The sequence below is a fragment of the Pimephales promelas genome, chromosome 22, assembly GCF_988280905.1.
Source record: "Pimephales promelas chromosome 22, fPimPro1.hap1.1, whole genome shotgun sequence".
Classification (NCBI taxonomy): domain Eukaryota; kingdom Metazoa; phylum Chordata; class Actinopteri; order Cypriniformes; family Leuciscidae; genus Pimephales; species Pimephales promelas.
In genome coordinates, this window is record NC_142790.1 from 28,449,131 (window position 1) to 28,462,079 (window position 12,949).

The window sequence follows — 12,949 nt, forward strand, 5'->3', positions numbered from 1 at the left end:
ACTCTTTTAGGTCTCTGTAAAATCTGAACCCCCAATGATGATGTCATTAGTCTGTGTTACCCATGCAGCCTCTTTTTTTAATGCACTGTATCACTTTTCAAACCACACACAAGTTAAAACAGTAAAGTTATAAGCACTCAAAAACCTCTACTCGAACACCTGAAGTTCATAACAGCCCATGTCATTTCACAAAAATAATAACACAGCGCAATCAGAAACTAATTTTGTCCCAGAAGAACTGCAGTTCAAGCATTGACCCTGTGGAATATAAGCAGTATTAAAGGTGAAGTGTGATTTATGCGTGCGGAAACACAAGTCACATCATGTAGATTTGTTAAATTTGCTCTAAATTTTGTGGCATTTAAAATTTGGAAATTTTGTTTCAATCCTTAAAATGGGGGGAAAAATAATTTCTTTAAAACTTTTTATGCAATATATATTTATGATCCCTGTCTTATAATCTGCTTTTATATTTTGGTATTTATAAGCATTGGTTTTGCTATTTATATATTTATCTAAATGTATGCAGCTTGATTGTATTGTGTTTAACATTGATAATATTTTAAAAATGTATTTCATAAAAGTGGAAAAATATCTTTCAGGTGTAGTGGATAAGCGACACAAATTTCACACTACACCTTTACTATAATAAATGATTAAATAAAATGTATATACATATTTTTTTCAGTATTTGCAGATTTTCTTAATTCTGAATCACCTTCTGGTCCATTAGCCACTACAAATGAAGAGTTCAGATGCAAAAGCCTCTAAGTGCCATTTGAAATTCTCTTCTAGAATAATCATTTTTATCAAGCTTGTATATTTAAATTCAGTAATTTCACTTAAATGGCAATTCATAGGTAATCTTCATTGCCATTTAAGTGAAATTACTGAACTTAAATATACAAGCTTGATAAAAAATTTACATTCTTGAAGAAAATTTCAAATGGCATTTAGAGGCTTTTTAATCTGAACTCTTCAAATATAACTCAGAGAAGTGCTTTATATGCTGTTTATGGTTTATACTTTACTTTAAATATCGTATTTGTAGTCTCACTAGTAAAAAAAAAATAGTCTGTATGGTTGGCCTATGATGAATTAGTGTGTGTCTGTAAGCGAGTGAGTGTGTGTGTGTGTGTGTGTGTGTGAGTGAGTAAGTGAGTGATTGGGTGTATGTGTGTGAGTAAGTGATTGAGTAAGTGAGTGAGTGGTGAGTGAGTGTGTATGTGTGTGAGTGAGTGAGTGAGTGAGTGAGTGAGTGAGTGAGTGAGTGATTGGGTGTGATTGAGTGTGTATGTGTGTGAGTGAGTGATTGGGTGTGAGTAAGAGAGTGTGTGTTCATGTTTTTCTATCCTGGTGGGGATTTAAACCTGAATGCACACAGACTCATGGGGACTCGTGTCACTCTGGGACCTAAAGTGAGTCCCCATGGGTAAACACGCTAATAAATCATACAGAATTTTTTTTAAATGTAAAAATGCAGAATGTTTCCTGTGATGGGCAGGTTTAGGGGTCGGGTTAGTGTGTGTGTGTGTGTGTGTGTGTGTGTGTGTGTGTCTGTGTGTGATGGGCAGGTTTAGGGGTAGGGTTACAGTCTGTACAGTATAAAAACCATTACGTCTATGGAGAGTCCTCACAAAGATAGTGAACCAAACATGTGTATGTGAGTGAGTGAGTGTGTGTGTGTCTGTGTTTGAGGCAATCCTCAACACAGTGTACTCTATTCTGGATTTAGCACATTAGGAGGTTAAGCTCTTGTCTTAGCACAATTCCTCTCATGGCTGTTGCCAAACCTCCATCTCTCACTACAGCAATTGCGATGTTATTCAGGTTATGTTATAAAAGCGCCTGGTCACACGTTACCAAATCAGCAGATCTGGTTGGCAAATAATGAAATATTGCAGAGGCTGCGGTCTATATTTGTGCATGGAGACGCCTGATGTGGCATCTGAGACACACACAACCTATCAGTCAGCATTGTGCCCTGAGCAAAGCTCTCGATCCCGGGTCACTCCATGGGAATGTGATAAGTGATTTCACTTATACTTTTCAATTTCATATTACATTTATCAGACGTTTCCTATGGATATCGAGTTGCAACCTTTAACAGGGTCAAACTATTTACTTTTACCTTTCAAAGTTTGATCATGTTTTCTGAGGACATCGTTATATATCTTCTATGACAGATTCCCAGCAAACAGGGAACGTTCTCAGAACTTTCTGGCAAAGTTACACTAAAGTAGAATGTTCTTTCAAAGTAACCTGTCTTTAATAATAGCACAAAAACGTTATTTATAAATCGTACATGGAACTTTTATTTTAATGTTTTGGAACTTAATGTTTCAATTAAGCAATAAGTTTCGAGAGGCTGCGCTGTATCGTGAATAAGTGACGGCTCGTTGGCGACCCCTTCAGCCGCGACTTATTCACGATTCAGCGCTTGCCTCGACTACCTTATTGCTTTTATAAAACAGTTACCACACAATAAAAATATTAAAGTTAAAAAAATGTATTCGTGCAACTTTCATGAAGTAAAAATCGCTAAAAGCCTTCCTTCCGCTAGAAAAAATAGTCCCTGAAAAGGTGAACAGCAACAACGTTTCAACGTGTAATATGCAAGAAAGCTCAAATAAAGTTTGAGAACGGTTCCTATGTTGTGTTTGTCTCATTTATTTTTTACAACACAGAATGTAATATTTCCTCACACAAAAATAGCTTATCTCTCAGCATGAGACGTTCATTTTCCGTTATTCCGTTAATTTCTCTCTGCACTTAAAAATAAACCTTACATAAATAAAAACACAAGGGCACATATTTTAATAGGCAGCCTATTTTACATATTTTATTAATGTTATTAATTTAGTTGCTATGCTGCCTAACGAGAGATACATTTTTTCATTGTTGTTTACTTAAAATTTATTTGAACATCTCTCATATTGTGCATGCATTAAATATTTGTCTGATTTCAATCGTTTCCACTGTGCTGGTGTTGGTTATCGGATATGTGCTGGTATCCGACGCGATTGTCTTTAGCTAGTTGTGGCTCGGCAGTGTTTCCTTAGATACGGGTGGTTGCTAAGGGTGTTGCGCAGTGATAAATAGAACCGTTGGGTGAAGCGATCATAGCCGTGTTTTATCATGAATAAAGCACAGCTATAGACCAATCAGAATCAAGGATTGGAATTAACCGTTTATGTTTCGGAAGGGAATGATTCAGGTTTCTCATGCCACAGCACTAGGAGACAGACGGTTTGCTCTCGACACATCTACGTAGTCAAGCTCTGTTTGAGTCTGCGCGTCAGGGACAGAAGTGCTTAAAAAAAAAAAAAAAAAAAAAAAAAAAAAAATCGCCAAGTTCCAATGAGATCGCTCTGTCCATTTCTTTTACCGTCTATGCATAAATCCCTAAATCACATGTTTTTTAAATGTTACTGCAAAAATTCCGAGAACATTCAAAAGTAACGTTCCCATGATGTTTGCAAAAGGATCAAACGGAATGTTTTTATAACTTAGTGTTAGCAAAGATTATGTAACATTTTTCACTGGGTTAAATCTGTTCTTAGCAAGTGTCAAGGCATGTTTTTATTTGCATTTTGGGCAATTATTTGCTCATTTTTAAATTAGCAACCCAGATCGTTATATTGTCATTGAAAAATGTGTTTAATGTGTATAATGTCAGTGTTTGGTATTTTAGTATATTTTTACTTAAACATATTTTTTTACATCTGCACTGAAAAATTATTTGTGAATGTAAGATTTTTTTTTAGCTAGGACACATTAAATTTATTAATAGTGACAAATACATTTATAGTGTTACAAAAGATTTTTCATTCTTTTGAACTTTGATCAAAGAATCCTGAAAAATGCATCACGTTTCCACAAACATATGAAGCAGCACAACGGTTTTCAACCTAGATAATAATCGGAAATGAGCATCAAATCAGCATATTATAATGAAAATTCAGCTTTGATCATCAAATTTCACAATATTACAGTCTTTTTCACAGTAATTTACAGTATCTTTGATCAGATAAATGCAGCCTTGACAACCAGAAAAGACTTCTTTATAAACAAATATCCAAAAATCTTTATCAAGGAATAGTAATTTCAGCCGTGAGCTGTGATTCAATTACTCCACGATCAATAACATGGGGTTGAGCGAGTTAACATGACATAAGATCTCCATGTTGAGTTGGCTCTGTTTAAAACAAACGATCTTTAAATGACGTCATAGTCTTCATTCCACGCAACTGCTTTAAAACAAGTTATTTATGACACCTTTAAATAGAAGACCCAGCTGTAACTGTGCATTTGATGGTGGCAAACAGTGTCAAATCTGCTCAGTGTGTTCTTTCACACTATAAAGTCTTGAAACTGAAGTGGCGATTATCAGATGGTATTTTTAGAGCTCGTCTCCCCCCGGGGGTTCTGTGCCATTACCATAACGGACGGCGGCATCTGGAAGAAGCCTTACAAGTGTGTGTTGGTGTGTAAATCAACACTTCTGACAGGCTGATGATCAGATTTACTGCTGTCAGGATGCATTCATTGAAAAGGTGGAGCGAGGTAACGGGGTTTACAATGAGAGGCATCGATTTGATGACGACGTGATATTCATTGGTATGTCTTCCGCATATTCACATTATAATAACAATTGACTTCTCTAGTTTTTGCTCTGTTTGTAACTCAATTCATGAATAATAAAGTTGTGGTTTACAGACCAGATGATGAGGTCTGTAACACTATATTTACTGTCACTCACTATTAATCAATTTAATGTGTCCAAGCTAAATAGAAATGTTAATTTCTTCTTTAAAAAAAAAAAAAGAAAAAAAAAGAAAGGTCTACAGACCGGATGATTTGGCTCGTAATAAATAGAAACGCCAGAGGTCATCATGGGATATTTATATCTTACTCTGGAGTGTCAGAGAGGCCAACAATCCTAGATACTGAAAACCTTCATCAAATTCAGTTTGGGTTTTGTGTTATACGATATAGCGCCTGTCATGTGGCCGTAGGCATGTATTGAAGGTCTCGAGGGTCACTCTTTTATTAGTATGCTAACTGCTAATTAGATCCCAGCAGGGACTTGTACACTAACTCCAGATGAGATTGCACAGATAAAGTGCGTCTCCACGGATGTGGCTCGAGGTTTCGGATTCATCTTAAATTAGGGGTGGCCTTTTTTTCAATTTCTCTAAATCATTTGATAAATGTTTAGTGTTTAAACTTTGTGTGCAATTAGAATTGCATATATATGAACCCTAAAATATATTTCATACATTCCAATATATGAAATACTGGTGTGTTTTAACCCAAATTTGGGTCAAATATGGACAAACCTGGCAATTGGGTTACATGTTTTAACCCAACATTTGTGTTTGTCCATATTTGACCCAAATTTGGCTTAAAACAACCCTTCATGTTTTAGAGTGAATGTGCAATTTCCATTAATTTGTATCAGTTTTAACACAAACAAACTAATAAAAGTATTGAGATGCATATTTGTCAGTCACACATAAATGAATATGGTCAGTTTCCTAGAATATCACTAATAAACTTTTTTAATACATAATAAGCTGGTTTATATTTAGCGTCAATAAAACCAGTTTGTTTTAATTGAATATAGCTTGTCTCACAGCTAGCTGTATACATTTAATTTTCACAATGAACTGATTCTAAGAAATCTGAATAAATGCATTTTGAAAATCTGATTATTTAAATAAAAATCAAAGAGATGCAAATAGTTAAATAAAATAATAAATAATAATGTATTCATGCATTAATTCATGTATATGACTGACAAATATGCGTTTGTTGAAGTTAAATGTAATCCGAATGGATGGACAAATGCATAAATCAGAATTTTAGGCCTAAAAATTTGATGGGTGTAAATGCACCAATTAAAGCTGCCGAAGACATTATCAGGCTTGAGGTCGGAGTCACTTGTAATCCGTTGGTCACTGTGCTAAGATCTGAAGATGACCAGCGAACACGTTCATCTCCGTCCCATTCACACACCATCAGCGGCTTCTCGTCTTACAGGCTCGATAAAGCAGGACGCTTTAAAAACGTAAACTAGTATGACAGGAGCAAGAAAAATATTTCACGACTGTATAAATCACTGTCTGTCTGACAGAGCTATGGTTTTATGTGCAGCGCCTCAGATTTAGTGAACTGTTAATGGATAGTTTAAACTACAGACAGATAGTCTTTAGATATATGTTTGTCTGTCAATATATCTATCTCCGTCTGTCTGTCTATATATGTTTGTCTATCGATCTATATGTTTGTCTGTTTACAGAATGCAGATGAAAGTTATGACATCATGCATAGGCTTAATAATAAAAAGTATGCATTATCATTAAAAATGTGATATAGTGGTCATGTAAGTTTTGTTCACTTCATCCATTACAATGAAAAAATATTGTCGTGGAAAGAATTTGCACTCAGAAACAGCAAGTAGTACATTGAATTAAATGTAGAAATAGAATTATTATTATTATTTTTAAATATAACTAATAATCAGTGTGTGTGTGAGTTCCAGCTTTCCTCAGCCAGCTCCAGTCTGGAAGGTTTTAATTTTATCATCTGTGCAACTTTATCTCTCTGCCCTGTGACACATCTGCTCCACTCTTTCTCTTAACACTGAGCCCTTCCTCATTCACGAGCGACCCTTCCTCCTCCAGTTTTTATCCTCGTGCACGGCTTATACTATTAATTTGAGGTGTGCATCCACATGTTAAAGCCTCCAAACTAAATAAAGTGCATGGAAATATTGTGAAAAATTGTTAGAAGCAATGACAATTAGGAAAAGAACAGCACAATACATGCCAGATTACAAACGATCTGTCATGTATCAATCTAACAGTTCTAAATAAGCAAATGCCAGTTTTGTTGTATATAATATGAGCACAAATACATGCAAAACATGTCAGTAAATATTTTTCAATTTGCACAATTTCTTGTGGTCAAGTTTTGTAAAGTATATTGTCCCCACCAATACTGTTACTAAACATACTAGTTATACTACTACTAATTAAACAGCAGAAGCAGCATCAAACGGCAGAAAAGAGCATGATTAAGAATGAAGGGAAAGGAGAGATGTACCTTCTGTGGGCTCAGGCATGGTTGAGGCTGCGTCTTGCTCGTCTTCCTTCGACTGACAGCTTGTGTCACTTTTTTTGCTTTTTATTTCACAGTCCCTCAGTTATTCAAAGCGTTCAGGGAACTCAAATTACCCACCAAGCAAGGAGAGAGTGGGAAGGAGGGAGAAACCAGGGGGAGAAAAGGGAGACAGACACTTGAAACCCCACTTGGATTCTCCAAGTCCAGGAACAAAGTTTGGAGGGATGGAGAGAGAGAGACAGAGATGAGGGACGAGACACGAGGGTTCGCTGACAGAAGTGTTAAGGTGTCGTTATTTTACGGAGAGTTTTACACCAGCTAAAGAGAACACTGCACTTTCAACACCATGTCTTACAAGAACACCACAACATTTCTCTATTTGCATCCAACTGTCTTGATCGGTCTTGACAGAATCTGCTTCATTTCTTTTTCTCATTTTCTAGAGTATATAATTTTTTTTGAATGTAATATTAATATAATATCCTGCAAAATATGTTAATATATTGTACATATAATTCTATATATTAGTGGTGTCAATCGATTAAAAATTACCTTGATTAATCGCACATTTTTTATGTGATTAATCAGAATTAATCGAATTTAAACACTCGAATGGATAGTTCACTTTCAAATGAAAATTCTGTCATCATTTACTCACCCTCAAGTTGTTTCAAACCTGAATGAGTTTCTGTCTTCAGCGTTACACAAAAGAAGATACTTTGAAGAATGTCAGAAATCAAACAGTTGATGGTAGTTGTTGACTTCCATTGTAGGAAAAAAATTCAATGTCAAACTGATTGGTTGGCGACATTCTTAAAAATATCTTCTTTTGGGAAGAAACATCAGGTTTTTCATCAGGTTTGAAACCCAATTGAGGGTTGAATAAAGCTATTAAACAGTCTGCACTGAATAAATTATAATTTAAATATAAATATATAAATTATAAATATATTAAAATATATCTTCATCTTTATTAAAGCAATGAAAGTTTGTTAGTCAAGAGCAATGATCATTTTATCTGTTATCTTTGTTCTTTGAATAGAGGGGTCCTTGACTTTGATTTAACTTTTCTAACTTGTGTGTAATGTTCCTGTCTGGGCATAAATCGCATCTGCAAAGTTACGACGCTCAAAGTTCAACGCAAATGGAGATATTTTCTTTTAGAGAAATCGCTTTTTAAAGACTACAACAAATGGCTGGGAAGAACTACAACGAGCTTCTTCCCAGGTTGGTGACATCACACTTAGAGGGAACTTAGAGGGGTTACAAATTATTTTGAACACGGTTTCAAAACATTATGACCTCAAAGTTTGTACAACGTGAACGCACAAAAGCTTCTCTTGGAAGACATAGGCGAGCCATTCCCATTTTGTTGGGACAATCTGTTGCTTATGGATCACAACTTGTAAGAATGTCTTATTATTTGTAGTTATGTTTTATATTAACAGTTTCAATTATAAGTTTTATGTAGTTGCTAATATGATGTAAACAAAGGGCAAAGCTTTGCCTCAACTAGCCTGCTAACTAACATTACAGTAGATGTAGTTTACTTTAGTAAGCTCTTGCTTTTGTAAGACTGTTCTCCGCCCCTTAGGAAAAAGATCCATGATTTTGGGAATAGAAAACTTCTCAATTGCAAATGCAGACAATTCATGCTACCCATCGAGATTTGCTACTTACCGGTTATGCGCATGTGCAGACTCCGTTTTTTTGTTTTTTTTCCTGTTGTATAATGTATATGTGTTCCTAATGTATAATTTCCCTTTAAAAAATGCTTACTATCATATGAATATTTGTACGGTCAGCCAGCTAAAAAGGAATGACTGAAAGTTTCCGTTACTATGAGGAAAGGTGCTTTGACAAGTCAAAGATGAATATTTTATGATAATTTTTACTTTTCACACAGTTTTAAAAATAAAAACTGTAGTCTACAGTATACAGTAGCTACTCATAATTTTGAATTGTATTATACTTGTATTTCATACGACTTTAATCGGCATTCTGTGATCAATTCGCGCTACGGTAGCATTTTTCGACAAGGCAGCAAAAATTGGCAGAACACCGTATTGCCCGAGAGTTGTTTGCACTCACAAATCGGATCTGAACAGTTGCGATAAACAGTGTGGACATCATTTTAGATCTGATGAGCTGATGCTGTGCTTACTTCTCTCAACCACAAACGCCTTCTTTCATCAGTTTTCTGAACTCTTCTCTTTAACTTTTGGCAGTCTATAGAACACGAAAGGTATTTTCCCGATGCGACCGATTAGTACAGACCAAAACTCGACCGTTTTTCAGTAGAAATAATCAGCCAAATTTGCGAGTCCGTTCAGTTCATTGGCATTGTTTATGTTCTGTGCCTCCAAAATGGCCGACTTCCGGAATGATGACGCATCGTGAAAACCCTCTAACTTATGTGATTAAAATGGTGGCTAACATCGTTTCTATAATAAGTTTACAGAAAAACACTTACCCCTCTGAAATGTCCTGTGAAATCTGTTCTGCACGATCCTCTTTTTCGTTCACATTGTCAGGGTCTGAATCAGCCTCGAAATGGTTTGAAATTGACGCCATCTTTAATATTTACTTCTGAGTGGAGCTCACGGACGGCTATGAAGGGGCGGGACTATTCCCGAGCACGCGCTGTGAGCGGCCAATCACAATACACTGCGCCAGCTAACCGATCACAGCAGATTTCGTATTTCGGAAAGAGTGGCTTCATCAAAAACGGCATAATTATATTTTATATATTGATGAAGTGTGTTACATCTACAGACTGTAGATGTCAGATACACGGGTAATCCCGCCCTAAACTCACACTGGATTCAGACAACTTCACTGAACATGTGACTTTAGGGATGAAGACACTTGGTTTAGATCCTAATGAACTACTATTTCTTCTATTGCTGCTTTATTCACACAATCCCCTGTGAGTTTGAAACTCAATTCATATTCCCAAGCTCATGCTGATTTTATTAATAGAGTTCTGGTCCCATGTCTGGTGTGTAGGGCTGGTGAAGAGAGACAATCTAAAGTATGTGTCTCATGCTTCTAATGACATCACTGTTGTTCAGTTGGGTTGTACACACCACGTGGATATGAGTGACAGTCATATTTAGTTGCAACATGTGGCAAATGTATTTTTATTTACATGAATGAACAACCAACGTGCAATTAGGAAGCATTTTGAATTTATTTTATTTTTCTTTAAAATTGGCTATATTGTTTATATAATTTAATTTAGTTTTGGGTCGAAAATGTTTGTTTTAAAATCATACTATACACATAAAGCAGATATGTATACATTGAAGTTCCAGTTAATTTGCACATTCTATTTTTAGCACGGAGAACATTTTCACCACAGATGTTGTAGCCTAATAGCCAATTGTAGGCTATTTGAACCTGTATTTTCACAGGTATGAATTATATTTTATAATTTTAAACATGTTTTGAATATCACGTTTGGCTATTTTGTTTGCTTTCTAATTACACACGCAGCATTTTATCGACTAAAGTACACACACTCTGTGTGTTTTACCTTGTTTTTACTTTAATGTTTCCTTCATACTGATATTATTGTCTTCTTAAAGATCACAAACATTTTAAAAAAAAGTGGCAAAATTATTCAGGCATTATTATAGTGACAATATTGTTGATCATGATGGAAATCTTTTTTATACAATGTCACCAATTATTTTTCAACAATAAAAAGCATTGTACTGTACATGCCTTTTGTAGGTAACCAAACAGTTTCTGGTCCCATTGACTTTCATAGTATATATATTTTTTCATACTATAGAAGTCAATCGGGACTAGCAACTGTTTGGTTACTGACGTTCCTCAAAATATCTTCTTTTACGTTCCACTAAACAAAGAAAATCATACAGGTTTAGAACAACTTGAGGGTGAGAAAATGATGACATAATTTGTATTTGTGGGTGAACCATCACTTTAATGATCTCATTAACTCCAAGAATGGTCATGGTCTTGGTCCATGATTGGTTCTTAACTACACCTCTGCTGAGTCTGCTCAATCACGGCTACTGATTGCTGATGTGTGTAAGAAAAAAAATAATTCACAATTCCAGCTCTTGATGAGTGACTACCCGTAAATCCCACTTCTGACCGCAGGACCTCGTGGCGCAACGGTAGCGCGTCTGACTCCAGATCAGAAGGTTGCGTGTTCAAATCACGTCGGGGTCAAAACTTATTTCATCTTTACACTCAAAGTTTATAACGCTGTTAAATTAACAGCAACGTCAGACAGTAAGCTTATTAAATTACATAAGCCATGTATTTAGTAGGCCTACACACACCTGCGGTTGTTTTTGCTTGCTAAAATATATTTATAAGAATTAGGCTTATTTAATTCAGAGATTTGTTGATCTTCGACGGATGAAAAATATCTAAGTACATTCTGATTGACAGTAAATTATTTATTTGTCGATATTTTAATAATTATTATAATTTTTAAACATTAAATCACATTTACTTGGCAACTCGTTAGATGGCACTGCAGCCCAATGAATGCACAATGAATTAAACATAATCTGAGGTTTGATAACGAAGAATAATATTATAAAACTAATGTTACGTCATAGACCTCGTGGCGCAACGGTAGCGCGTCTGACTCCAGATCAGAAGGTTGCGTGTTCAAATCACGTCGGGGTCAAACCTTTATTCTTTCCACTTCAAATAAATGTAATATATTTATAATGTGGCTAGAAAGGTCAATAATATCTCTTATAAAAGAAAACGTCAATTATAAGTCGTTCTGACATCCGAGAGAAGTCCATTCAGTTTAATATAAGGAACGGACTGTTAATCGTACATTACAAAAGACACTATGTATAAACAACAATGTTTTGGCTCTTTGAGGGTTTTTGAGAATATAATGAAAATCAATTGGAAAAAAAATATATGAATGTTTTCCTAGCACTTGTCTTAAACTCAATGTTTCTCCTGCAATAATGCAGGTCTATCCAGGGGTCAGCATGTGTCACAGTGATGGTGTCAGCGCTTATGTAATAAGCATAACTTTAAGATCTAAACAGTGACCCTGATGGACTTTCCAGCACAGAGCAGACAATCACACCCGGTCCACACCTCACCACTAACACAATACAGTTATATAAATGCTATTTACATTTTTTTTTAAGTTGTATTATTAATATATTTTAATCTTACGTCGCCAGCCCTGTGCGACAAACAAAAGTCATATAATATACAAAAAGTATAAGTATGTCCACTAAAAACTCTCAGTGTGGTAGAACAAGCAAACATAAATACAAGGAAAATATATACACTAAAAAATTTGATTGTTTCAGTAAAGTGTTCATGTTGCCTTAACGATTTCAGAAATGTGAAGTTGTGTAAGTGGACTGATTGTATTGTGAAAGGTAATGCTGGTGTCCGTGACCTTCAGGCAGGGGTCATCATCACATTACACACTGAAGAAAAGCCCGCTAAACATGCGCGCGCACGACTGACCCCAATCAGCTACAGAATTATCATATACGATTTATTGCTTCAATCTCTCCATATAGTGCAAGCGTCACATCCATATAGCAGTGTGTGATGACTTGAATATAGTGCTTGAATCGGGTCAAGTAGTCCAAACAAACAAGGGCCAGAGGCAAAAGAGTAATCCACGGAACAGGGGAACAGACGAGTCCGGGCAGTGAGTTCTGGGAAATGTAGTTTGTGAGGGAGTGATAGAGTCTGGTGTGGAGTGCCCTCTAGTGGCTCTCAAGGGAACTCCAGCTGGTGACCGAACACAAAACAGCATCTAACATACGCCCATTTTCTGCAGTAAATAATA

The 12,949-nt window shown here is 35.7% G+C and overlaps 2 non-coding genes across 2 annotated transcripts; both read left to right on the forward strand.

The window, feature by feature from the left end:
- The first annotated feature begins 11,259 nt into the window (after positions 1-11,259).
- Positions 11,260-11,331, forward strand: trnaw-cca (transfer RNA tryptophan (anticodon CCA)). Its single transcript has one exon. It is a non-coding gene; the product is annotated as a tRNA-Trp (tRNA).
- A 397-nt stretch (positions 11,332-11,728) lies between these two features.
- On the forward strand, positions 11,729-11,800 carry trnaw-cca (transfer RNA tryptophan (anticodon CCA)). Its single transcript has one exon. It is a non-coding gene; the product is annotated as a tRNA-Trp (tRNA).
- Positions 11,801-12,949: the final 1,149 nt, after the last annotated feature.